The following is a 13,819-nucleotide window of genomic DNA, read 5'->3' as shown; positions in this document are numbered from 1 at the left end:
TAATTAATAAACCAGTGTGCTCTAGTGCATGTAAATGAACAAAACAAACTTTAAACTTTTCTGGTTTTTGACTTAAGGCAAATACAATTAAGAACTTCATTTTAATGTTTTCAGTACCTACATTATACAGCAAATAATACAAATTACGTCACCATTCAAGACAACATCACATGAATTATCTCACTATTCAAGAGAGTCCAATCTTGCTCCTTTTTGCTTTGACCCAAAACTAATTTTGATTCTGAACTTTCAATATTTTTATGAAATTGAAATAGCATTTATTGGAAATGAAACATCTAATGTCATCATCTGGTATTGCCCATTGCGCTATATTTCGATTAAGCCTGTGAACCACGACTGGTATATCAAATGCCGTGGTATATGCTATCCTGTCTGTGGGATGGTGCATGCAAAAGAACCCTTGCTATTTATGAACAAATGTAGCGGCTTTCCTCTCTAAGACTATATGTCAAAATTACCAAATGTTTGACATATAGTAGCTGATAATTAATAAACCAGTGTGTTCTAATGGCGTCATTAAAGAAAAGAAACTTTAAACTTTTCATCTGGTTTTTGACTACAACTTGGCAAAACATTTTTATCTGGTTATAACTACTTTATCTCAAGTTAAGCTTTAACTTAAAGGGACTGTCCAGAATTTGACGTCATTGTAACGTTTCTGACTAATTTACGCATATCCAAATGCATTTAATCAGCTTTAAGGTTTCGAGTCCAAGGTACAACTCTTTTGCTCATATGTAAACATGCCATGAATTCAGGTCTACCTATTAAATATAGACATTTGTTCATACTATGTATGGATGGGCAGACACATACCACTACTATTTTAAAGCGAACAGTACTTCTAATTATCCAATAGCAAACTTGTGATGCGTTTAAATTGTCATATTACATAGAAAATACATTCAAGTTTTGAAACATGCCACTGTTTGTAACATATTATAAATGTGCACTAACATTGAATAATTCCATTACCTATATCAATTGTTTTGTATATAGTTAGATGCGTCTCTGTTACGTTTGTTCATTCGACAGATTTTAGATGGTTTCCGTTTTTGTTGTTACACGTTGTGGGTTTATTCCTGGAGCCAAGGGTTCATTCTATTAGATTTGTTTCTCAATCCATCCAACTTTATGTAAATCGTTTTAAAACTCGACCCTGTTATGAATAGCTACCCCTATTATTATTATCCATCAAATGCAGGTTCCCTACAGAAATCAGCCTATGACTCCTGGACTAGCTTCGAAATTTTACCTTTTATTGTTTCTTTAACTAAATAGTGTTTGTATCTTTTGTGTACGTATTTTAAAATAGTTTCTAAACTATATATGAATCGTTACATGCCACTATTTGACATATATTCTAAATGCGTATATGAATTGCTTGTTTAATGTATATAGTTAGATGTGTCACAGTTGGGCAATTCCACGCTAAAGTGGACATGGAGTGAAAAAATCAAATCATGTTATTCCTGATATATTAAGATTGTTTTTAATGTAAAATTGTCTGGAGAATCCAAATCTGGTAAGTAAGATATTGTAAAATAAATGGATGTGTTAGACTTTAGCTATTTTATGAGGATACCATTACACTAAAAATATGACACTTCCGTAATACACATTATGAATTTATGTACAGCAGCCATGTAATTGAAGGTAATATTCTTTTTATTAGTGTTTTTGTTTTACCACTAACAAAGTACTACACTTCATAATCCACTTTAATGAAAAAAATTTTTTTTTTACATTTAAGGGAAATTAGAAAACAGAATCAGTTTGTAATTCCGTTACCGAAAACAAACAAAAAGTTAGATTGTATTATTCATATATATTTAATCAAGGAATCAACTCATATTCTCTGAGTATATGTTAATAAACATAATCAGACACATTTACTTTCAAATTCATACATTATTAGTAAAATTATATAGCTGTAAACATATGTAATTTCGTTACCATAGGTTTGTAATTCCGTTACCGTCTTTGGTATATAGTGTCAACAAACACTTTAATATAAACCTACATAGTACTAAAATGCTACACTCTTATCCATATACACCAATACATCAAGTGATGTAACAATAGGAAGATATACAAAATCTTTTTTAAAAATCCATATGGTAATAGTACTAGTAGTGGCTCCAAATGCATTTGCGGAACACCCATAGCAAATATAAATGTCATCCATTGACAATATAGAAATTAACGAAATCTGATACACTTTAACCAAACAGTTCTACTTAAAAGCTTCATTATGATGACTAAACTTCTGCAAATCCATGACCAAATTCAAGTTATAATCGAAACCTACTAGAATTATATCGGGGCTCGAAATATGAAGCAAAATATGGCCTGCCATTTTTTTTTTTTTTTTTAAATAGCAGGCCAAAAGAAATATGGCCTGCTGTGAAACAAAAAATGGCCTGCTAGAAATAAGACAGCACAACGTGAATGTAGGGTTTGGGACAGTGTGTGGAAACTTAAGACCTCTGATATGTAGTTTAGAGGATTATAAAATTAAAATGTAATAGAATTATGAGCTCGGCCTCAGCTAAATACAAGATGAGATGATCGTACGTTCATCTGTTTTTTGAAAAATGACGCAATTTTTAGTTAATTTTAGCAGGTGAATGTTTATTTCGCTTGCAAGATTTAAAAATAGACTTCTTTTCACTTTTTACAGGCCACAATTTCAAGCTCTGTATAGATCTTTAAACATCCAGAAAGTGGAAATGTAATATAACATATTTACTTGAAGCAAACTTTAATTTTACTTTATCCAAAGGCATTTATTGACTGTACATGTATTTAATAATTTATATTTAAATGACAGGATATCCAGAAAATGGAAAGTATCATTCTAATTACCAACATTATGCTTTTAAATGTATATAATGGACAAAAAGAAAGCAACCGTTTTATAGTGTTAATGCTGTCTTTACAAGGAAATCTAATCTGAATACAATTCCGTGGTAGGCCACCGGTCTACAGGCTGGTAGGTACTGGATTCGGATCCCAGTCGAGGCATGGGATTTTTAATCCAGATACCGACTCCAAACCCTGAGTGAGTGCTCTGCAAGGCTCAATGGGTAGGTGTAAACCACTTGCACCGACCAGTGATCCATAACTGGTTCAACAAAGGCCATGATTTGTGCTATCCTGCCTGTGGAAAGCACAAATAAAAGATCCCTTGCTGCTAATCGGAAGAGTAGCCCATGTAGTGGCGACAGCTGGTTTCCTCTCAAAATCTGTATGGTCCTTAACCATATGTCTGCAACATATTTGCAAATCAAATTTAAAGTAAATAAATATTGTTTTTCAAAAGTAAATTCAGAGCGGTAATTCCGTTATCAAACTGTGTAATTCCGTTACCGGCATTCAATGTTGTACAACAAAATTATGAAAAGATAATTTGTAATATAATTTCTATTTTGTTAATCACAAGTCATTAGGAGATCATTCCATCATGAAGATAAATAATTATTTCATCATACTTCACAGAGTTTGTAGATGTTTTGCGGTGCCCGTAAAAATGGTGTCCGTTTTTACGTAATTCCGTTACCAAACTTTAATTAAGTACTCATGCACTACACCTTGCAGTAGGGAGTCTCACTTCTGCCTATGACAAGCACTAGTGCAGTACTAGTGTATTACATAGTTACATCATTATGATAATTTTTCTTATGTGGACTAGCTGAGTTAATGCCTAAAATATCTCTCCAACTCGTAATTCCGTTACCGTGGAATTGCCCAGTTACGTATTCTTTAGATGGTTTACTTGTTTTATTGTTACACTTTTTTTATTTATTATTATCCAGCACATACAGCCCCCTCCCCCCCCCCCCCCCAAAAAAAAAATAAATAAAATAATAGTAATAATAAAACATAAAAATATAATCATAAATAAAGAAAAATCAGCCTATGGTACCTGGACTAGCTACGAAATTTTACATTGACTAAATAGTGTTTGTATCTTTTGTGTATATATTTCCAAACTATGTATGAATCGTTATATACTACTATTTGACATATTCTGAATGCACACTGAAATTAAAGAAACTCATTACAAAACCTATATGAATTGCTTTCTTAATGTATATAGTTACATATACTTTAGATGGACTTTGGATGGTTTACGTGTTTTGTTACACTTTGTGAGCTTAGTCCTGCAGCCAAGGGTTCATTTTATTTTGTTTATTATTATTATTTTATTTCATCCTAGTTGAGGTCAATATTTTAATGGGATTTGGGTTTGTTTTGGTTTTTTATTTTTTTATTTTTTTATTTTGTTTTTGGGAGGGGGGGGGGGGGGGGGGGTATTTTAAAAAATTTATTTATTATTATTAATTTTTTGTTGTTTTTGTTTTTTTTGCATATTCCTTTAAGTGCACACCTTTAACAAAATCACTATGTTAGTCTGACCAGGAAGGGGTTAATATTTATAAATTATATCGAAATGGACTGTACGGTACCAACTCCATGAATAAACATTGTCACATGAGTACTTTACTAGAAATGAAGAAACATCTGCATTGTTGAATATTGAATATACGTGTAGTTACAAAAAAACAAAAAACAGAAGTACATATCTGGAATTGCCAAGGGTTGCAAACGCCCCTACCCCCATACCCACCCCCACCCCCAAATTGTTTTTTAATTAATTAATAAATTAAAAAACAAAACAAAAAACAACAACTTATTTTTAAAAATCATAAATAGCTACCACTAGACAACACAACAAAACTTATCAGGCAAATCCAAAATGCAGCAACAGAAATCAGCCTATTTTACCTTTCATTGTTTATATAGCTAAATAATGTTAGTATGTTTAAGTACATATTTTAAAATAGTTTGCAAACTATATATGAATAGTTATATACCACTATCTGACATATATATATTCAACACGCACACTAAATTTGAAGACTTTCATTACGCATATGCATTGCTTTCATAATGTATATAGCTCAGTGTTTCATTATTATGCATTCTTTAGATGGACATTAAATGGTTTACCTTTTTATTGTTAGTTGGTAGACTTCGTCCGGGAGCCATTCCGGCCTCGGTGGCGTCGTGGCAGGCCATCGGTCTACAGGCTGGTAGGTACTGGGTTCGGATCCCAGTCGAGGCATGGGATTTTTAATCCAGATACCGACTCCAAACCCTGAGTGAGTGCTCCGCAAGGCTCAATGGGTAGGTGTAAAACCACTTGCACCGACCAGTGATCCATAACTGGTTCAACAAAGGCCATGGTTTGTGCTATCCTGCCTGTGGGAAGCGCAAATAAAAGATCCCTTGCTGCTAATCGGAAGAGTAGCCCATGTAGTGGCGACAGCGGGTTTCCTCTCAAAATCTGTGTGGTCCTTAACCATATGTCTGACGCCATATAACCGTAAATAAAATGTGTTGAGTGCGTCGTTAAATAAAACATTTCTTTCTTTCTTTCTTTCGTCCGGGAGCCAAGTTTTTTTTCATATCCCATTCAGTGCAGAGATGTAACAAAGTGCTATATGGTTGTGACAAGGAACGGATTAGTGCTCATAGAATTGTATCGAAATGGACTGTACGGTACATAACTCGTGAATACCCCCCCCCCCCCCCCCACAAAAAAAAAAAATAATAATAAAAAAAAAAAATAATAATAATAAAAAAAAAAAAATAAAAAATATTTTAGTAGGAGTACTTTAGAAACTATGTGTTTTGGGTGGGGTTTTTTTAATATTTCGGTGTAACCTTCGTAAAGAAAAATGCTTAATATTTGGAATTGCCCAAACCTTGCAAACGCACCCCCACCCGCCCCCAATCACGATGAGTTATCCATAGACAACAGAGCAGCAAAGAAAGAAAATTAATTATCCAACAAATCCAGGTCTCCCCCCCCCCCCCCCCCCCCCCCCATTTAGCCTATGGCCCCATGACAGGCTGCAGTATTTTATCTTTGATAAACCCTTCAACTAAACAATGTTTTTTTATCTTTTGCATAGTTATTTTAGTGAAAAGATTATATAAAAATAAACTACGATTATTGTTGTTACACATGTTTTTGTAGTTTGGATTTTGGGGGGTTTGGACTGTATAGAGTTTGCTACCATTATAATGCTTCCAACTTAGGAAATATCTTCAGTGGCTAACATTGTTTGTTAAATGCCCTGTCTTGTTTTGTATATTCAGTTTGTTTCTAGTCGTACTGATGTGTATCTCTCAGTAAGTATGCACACGACAAATATATAATAATACATTTAACACCGAAACTATCAAAGTATATATTGTTTGAGTGTTTTGAATTGATATTTCTGAAACTACGAAGAATGATTCCCAGGGTCAGTCTTCACAAACTAGTGGATAGATATTGAATTTTAGAAATGAATTCGTTTGTGTATGGACGGAAGTGTAAACTAAATGACTAGCTGCGGTTTTCTGTAGTCCTAGCGACATTAAAAGGACATACCCTAGTTTCAGCCCATGAAAATGCACACTATGTTTAGTTAAAGGGACAGACCCTAGTTTCAGCCCATGAAAATGCACACTATGTTTAGTTAAAGGGACAGACCCTAGTTTCAGCCCATGAAAATGCACACTAAGTTTAGTTAAAGGGACAGACCCTAGTTTCAACCCGTGAAAATTAACACTAAGTTTAGTTAAAGGGACAGACCCTAGCTTCAGCCCATGAAAATGCACACTAAGTTTAGTTAAAGGGACAGACCCTAGTTTCAACCCGTGAAAATTAACACTAAGTTTAGTTAAAGGGACAGACCCTAGTTTCAGCCCATGAAAATGCACACTAAGTTTAGTTAAAGGGACAGACCCTAGTTTCAGCCCATGAAAATGCACACTAAGTTTAGTTAAAGGGACAGACCCTAGTTTCAGCCAATGAAAATGCACACTATGTTTAGTTAAAGGGACAGACCCTAGTTTCAGCCCATGAAAATGCACACTATGTTTAGTTAAAGGGACAGACCCTAGTTTCAGCCCATGAAAATGCACACTAGGTTTAGTTAATCTACACACCTGTAACATATTTGTATTAAGTTACAATTGAGTGAAACATTAGTCTGTGACTTTGAAATGGTCAAATACCCTCTAAAAATAGTCCCAAACTCGACTCCATAACTGTTACTTCTCAGACGTACGTGTGTTTAAAAAAAAATGAGAAATGCATTTTGTGATGTTAAAAACATCGGGATGACCAAAAACACTTCGAATGTACGGAAATGGATAATTTAAACAATAAAATCTAAGTAAAGTATGACTTCAGTTATCAAAAATGGCTCTAATAGTAAAAAATATGCCTTAGTGTTTAAAATTAGGGTATGTCCTCTTCAATAAAGATTATTATATGAGTTTTGAAACCCATCGTATCATATTTTTTTAAAGTGCGGAGTGCTAAAGATCAGGGTCGTTGTTAAAAATGACACAAGACATGCTCCCCCGGGAAAATTGACTGTATATTATATATATACAGTGTATATACAATGTATGTATATATATTGTATAGCATATAATTTATTTATTTAGATATATTGTATAGCTAGTGACATCAGAGGTAGACATTGTTTCATTAGCTTAGACAAGGTAACATGACTCAACCCGTGCAATTAAGTAAATTACCACGGCCAAGAAAATGCCGTGGAAAAATATTGTCCACAGCAGTTTCCATGGCAGTTTTACCGTTAACATGTTTATAAATCTGAATTATGAGTTTGTTATTTGTTTCTTTTGCCAATATGCTGTATCCATCGACTGAAAGTGACGCAACAGTTAATACGCGAATGACACGTGCACGATTAAGAAACAATAAGGTATTGACAATTTATATATACGGCGTAGTCAGTTCGCAGTGACGTGCCACGTCAATCTTTATCTTTTAATTATACTACATGAACGTGTCGGAATATATTTGATGTGATATACACTTAAACTAATTTTCTTTAATAACGGCATCATTTGTATTAGGAAATCGGTCACCAAGACCGAATGACCTCCTTTGAAACCAAGTAAATCGGTTTAGTTTTTTTCTTTTTGATAAGACCACTCGGCACCACAAAAGTGTTATATTTTTTTGTGAAACCGTGGGGTTTATTGTAAACCATATCTATAATGTTCCATAATAATAATTATTGGAAACGCAAATTTATAGTTGCATTTTCATACACGTAGTTGCAGGTAACGTATTTTGCTAGTTTTGCATTTATTTATAATAAATAACTACGCATTAGTTGATCTCGTACATAATTGTTCATAATTAACTCAGAAAAATCAACATTAAACCATATTGCCACAGTGGTTTCCCATGAATTGTTGACTAAAATTGTAAAGTACATAAACAGTGTGCATCAGTTGTTCAACAAAACAACAGCCAATCCTTTGTCATTGGAAAGGCAACTCTTAATGTGATTTCACGCAATTAACTCTTGGTCACCTGAAATTAATGTTCTAATAATATAATTTTTTGTTTTATTTGTAAATGAAGTTATTTGGTTGTAATAGTTTATGGACATGTAATTTTAATTCAAGGAATAATCTTTACATTTCAAAAGAAAAAATCAATAATAATAGTGTTTTGAAATTAATTATATGATAAAGTAATGTCTCTGTCTAAAAACCACAATTAAAAATCTCAAGTTAAAAAGCTGAACGTTTCGTCAGCTAAATGCTGACATCCTCAGGAGCAAACTAAACATAAAACCAGGAGTTCAGCATTAAAAACAGGTGAATAAAAACAGTTCAAGTGAAAATGTCAAGTTAAAAGACTAAAACAATCACAGGATAAGCCGACTGGTGGAAAGTAACAAAAGAAGAGTCAATGACTGCTTGGGTCATACTCATTAAGTCTGTCAGGCCACATTGTGTTCAAGCAGTGCATCCAGAGTGTTTCGGCAATGTTAAATTTAGTGTTATCAATATTAACAATCTTTTGCAACACAGTGCAATTATAATCATGTCCTGCTATATTGAAATGAGGGGCCACATGGGGTGCTTTAGATTGTTTATTATACAGAATGTTATGCCTATGATTACTGAGTCGGGTACTGAATGGTTGGGTAGTTTGTCCTACATATTGCATTTTGCAGTTAATACAAGTTAGACAATAAATAACAAAAGTTGTATTACAGTCTACATTGTCTTTTATCAGGAACACTTTATTGTTTTTGCTGGCATGTAATTTTTTCACAAGTTTTACACCTGGGCCTGTGACACGGGCGACAACATCAAGTAGTTTTATCACATAATAGTTTTAATTATGCAATTATGAGATTGCCCTTCTAAATAGCCAATTACCTCTCATTTGATAAATTGTTTACTACTCCTGAAAATATCACAAGTTGTTGTTGATGTTTTTAGTAGAATACACATTGAATGAAGACAGAAAGAGGTAGGAGAGGGACAAGAACAGAGAATAGTGGAAAATTTAGCAAGATAAAGTGAAATAAAACAAGAACAAAAATTGAGACAGGACTTTGCATGCTGAGAATAAAAAATACAGATTTTGCTAAAAGAAATGTGGGTTATTTACAATATGTGCCTTATTCCCATCGAATTGAAAATTTGGTTCTGTTCAGTCATTTAGTAAAGTCATAAGAAAGTGAATACTTGGAAATTGCAACAAAAAAAAAAACCCACAAAAAAATAACAAAACAAAAACAAAACACACAAAAAAACAAAAAAACAAGCCCAACAACATTATTACACTTCCAATCAACATATACCTGTAAACTTAAGCTGTTGTCTCATTGTTGAGGCATGCGTGCAGGAAATTTTGAAGGGGGTGGGGTTTTAGACCGACTGACATCGAAGGGGCAATTGCCAAACTTACTGGTGGGGGATTTGTAAGAACCTGATGTCCAAACATGCAATTTTTTGCATTCTACAAGTAAAAATCATATTGACAAATGCAGATATTTTTGTATTAAAATAATGATGATATTTGCTTTGAGCAGGAATGTGGTTGGGAAATCGGGGGAGGGGGTCGAAACCCATCCCACCCATCCCTGAACATCATGTCCCTATTGTTCAGTTTTTAAAATTACCTTTTAAAATGTATGTGTTTGTTATAGTTTAGATGAACCAATTTATTGTAATAAAAAACACTCGTAAGAATTTTATTGAATACTTTAATAATAATAATAATAATAATAGGAAGAATAATCAGGATGTTAAAGAAAATGTCTGAATGTTTCATCAGTTGCATCAGTTACCGTGGAATTGTGAAAAAGCGCCAGTTTGTTGTACTGTAAAAAACAATCCATGTTGGACCATACCCATGAACAAATGAACGACATAATCAGTTATTTCGTCCACGTGGATCAACATAACATGGGATTTATCAGTTCTAGTTATAATGCATTTCAATGCTATCCACTTAGGAGGAGAAGATGCACAGCACACGAGATGACACTGTTCTGTGTTCATATGCGTGCACTATATCACCTGACCTGGCACCATGTGATCATTGAAAAGCTGACACAAGACTAATGTTATATGCTCCCCATATTGCACATAATGACCATAAGATAAAGTACAGATCAGATCGGCTAACACTCATTTTGTAATTGCCAGTGTTTACACTTTATCTCTTGATGAATCATAGGTAATTATCTATGGTATGAAGAGAAACTATAGAATGATACCAGCTGATGATACTACAGCCAGCCTAGGAGAACAAAAGGCAAAGATATTTCGATGTTTGTAATGTGGTCTGTATATTATGTATACTAATCAGAACATATTTGAGATTAAACGCAGGTAGCTACCAAACTCGTGTGATTGGGAATATACCAATGACGTCAATGATTCCTTTCTAGACAGCATTTTCAGAGGCAGCCAAGTCATTTGATTAGATTGGCTGGAAGAAGGCATGCATACCTCCTTGCAAATGGTTTACAGCATTGCTTCCATACACAAAACTATGTAATTATGTAGGACTGTGCTACCTTACAGTCTGGAATACCCTGCAGCTAGAACAATTGTTGAATGGTGTGGTGGGAACAAAGGTGAGATTACTTCGTGGACATTATTCAATGATAACCATCAGTCAGGGAGCACCACCCTGAGAGGAATATCACCACCATTTCTCTTGTATAGTTTTTTTTTGGGGGGTAACGCTGCCTATTCATCACTCAATGTGTGTGGTGATGACAGAAGTTGGCATTCTGAATCCCAACCAAATGCCCATAATCATCATGGACCACCCTTTGTATGCCAATGACAAACGGATCAAATGACTTAATTGTGCTTCACAGATGCCTTCGTATCAAGATGGCAGCACTCAATTTTGTAGCAGATCTTCTCGAATCCAGTGAATTAGTGGATGTCCTAGTGTATATATAGGCTGAAGTTGCCTCTTCAGGAACAACAGACTCCTTTCCCAAAAGCAATTAATGTGACACATCCCCACCATCCTACAGTAGTATGTATGACGTATATTTTATGTTGGTCGAAGACTGATGCAATTACAGATATGAATCATGCACCCCGTCTCAGTTTTATTTTCCTGTTCTGCAGTTGGAAATAAAAGTAATGCCCTTTTTCTGAACTTTTGAAAAGCAAACATGTATAAGTATTTTATCATCATTGTTTTCTTGAACAACACAAACTAGGTGACTTTCAGTCCATTTACAAGATTTGGCGACAAAACGAAAATATGACAACCATTCTCTGCTGCTGTTAATACTCAGGAACATGAGTGCAATAATGCTTCTGTGAAAGTTGATAGTAGAGCTGGAGTTATATATGAAGATCAGTCACCATGAACAGACCAAATACACCCAGAAGACATTTCTAAGAGATACGAGGTTGGGACGCATGGGAAAATATATTTAGAGAAAGCAGCAAATAGATGAGTCATTTGAGTCCAAGCGTTCAGTGATCTGATAAACAGACTTTTACATATGATATAATCTTTCTTCAAATAACCTCTAGCTTGAAGGAAGACTGTTCCAGGCTTTATTGCATTTCTTGTCAAGTACAGATACATTTTGCTTCAAGTAGGCGATGCTGTCAGTGAAGGACATTCTAAGATCCAAATGCACACAATCGACAGTTTTCTCAGTTCTGGCCATACCAGCAACATCTGTGAAAGTCAATATTTTTTATAGCCATGGTTTGCTGCTAACGCTGGAAACACTTTCCAATAACTGGATGCCCATGCGATATCTTGAAGTCTAGGACCTGGCAGATGCCTTTTATTGCCCATGTTCCTGTGACGAAATGGTTTTGTTCATTAGTAGGAGCAAGAAAACATACTGGGGCACCGGGGAGGCAATAATTAATACACATTTCTATCCTTTAACCAGACGATCATCACCAGAGCACAGAAAGTGTTTTTAACCGTAATGCAGCATTCACGAAAATGCAGTGTACCATATTTGTCATTACGAAATAAATCTACACGTGCCTTACGCTGCGACACATGCCTTAAAGGTGTGGGTTTCATTGCTATTTCTCGTTCCAGTCAGTGCTCCACAACTGGTGTAACAAAGGCCATGGTATGTACTATCCTGTATGTGGTATGGTGCATATAAAATATCCCTTGCAGCTAATCGAAAAGAGTAGCCCATGTTCTTTCGTAAAATTACAATGACCACCATTTCTTCTCCAAAATGGACATAACGGTCAGAAGATATATACATGTATTGACCTGTCCCAGCCACAATATAAAGATATTGTTTTACTGAAGTTGTATCAAAACAGGTATAGGCTCCAGTGCATCATTAATCATATTTGCATCTTATACTCGTTTCGATTAGCAGCAAGGGATATTTTATATGCACCATCCCACAGCCTTTGACCCACCAGTCGTGGCGCACTAGCTGGAACGAGAAATAGCCCAATGGAAGATAAATGACTTAAAAATAACCTTTACAGGAGGTTCGATTGTATAGGCCAGGCTTGTCCATTGCACATATGGCAATGGACATGGTCCAGAAGTGATTTTGTTCTATTCAACAGTGCATTTTTACAATATAACATCGATTTGATAGCGCAGTTTCAGATAATCAAGCTCTTTAAAGAAAGAATGAATGAACGAATGTTTAACGACACACAGCACCAAACAGTATCTAATTAAATATATATTTGTTTGTTAGATATAATCAAACACAAAGACAAATACTACTGAAGTTTAGAATTTATTTCAAGAACAAGAAATAACAGGCTGGAACACACATGGTAAAACAACGTGTAACAATTGGAAACCATTTTAATCTAAAGCTCGTTTATTGGAAGATCTGTATACAGTGTTCTAGCTAGCAATAAATAGAGGGGCGTTACGCCCTGCCCCGTCTTGTGCCGCCCTGCCGTGTTTGTTTACGCACCGCCCGATTATTGCCGCACTACCCTAATTCATTGTTAAATAAAAATACAAAATCTTGTTTTCCTCTCAAAGCGTGTTGTGTTGTTACGAGTCTGAATTCCCAACTAAAAACACGTTTGACAATACATTGTTTGGCCACAGTTGTGAAAGCCGACAGCAGTAACGTGGTATGGTTTTTTTCCTCTATTGTTAGTCGATATGACTGCACACGAGTGGACAGGCAGTCTTACAGAGCTTGAATGCAGAGTAATCCTCACACCGTCACGCACTTAACCAAAAACCACCTAGAAAACACCTAGTTGAAAGTAGACCATCATGATAAACTTCGACAGAACGTCAAATGCGAAATTTATTTTGATAAGTAAATTTTTGAAATTAATTTTGCCTTTGCAAATACCCAGACCAAGATACATAGAGTTTTAACTAATGTCAGTAGTCCTTATCAATGATACAATGATTGCATCTTTATAAACTAGCAGCACTGGT

Source organism: Gigantopelta aegis, chromosome 12, assembly GCF_016097555.1.
Source record: "Gigantopelta aegis isolate Gae_Host chromosome 12, Gae_host_genome, whole genome shotgun sequence".
In the NCBI taxonomy this organism is placed as follows: Eukaryota; Metazoa; Mollusca; class Gastropoda; order Neomphalida; family Peltospiridae; genus Gigantopelta; species Gigantopelta aegis.
This window is presented reverse-complemented; position numbering follows the sequence as displayed.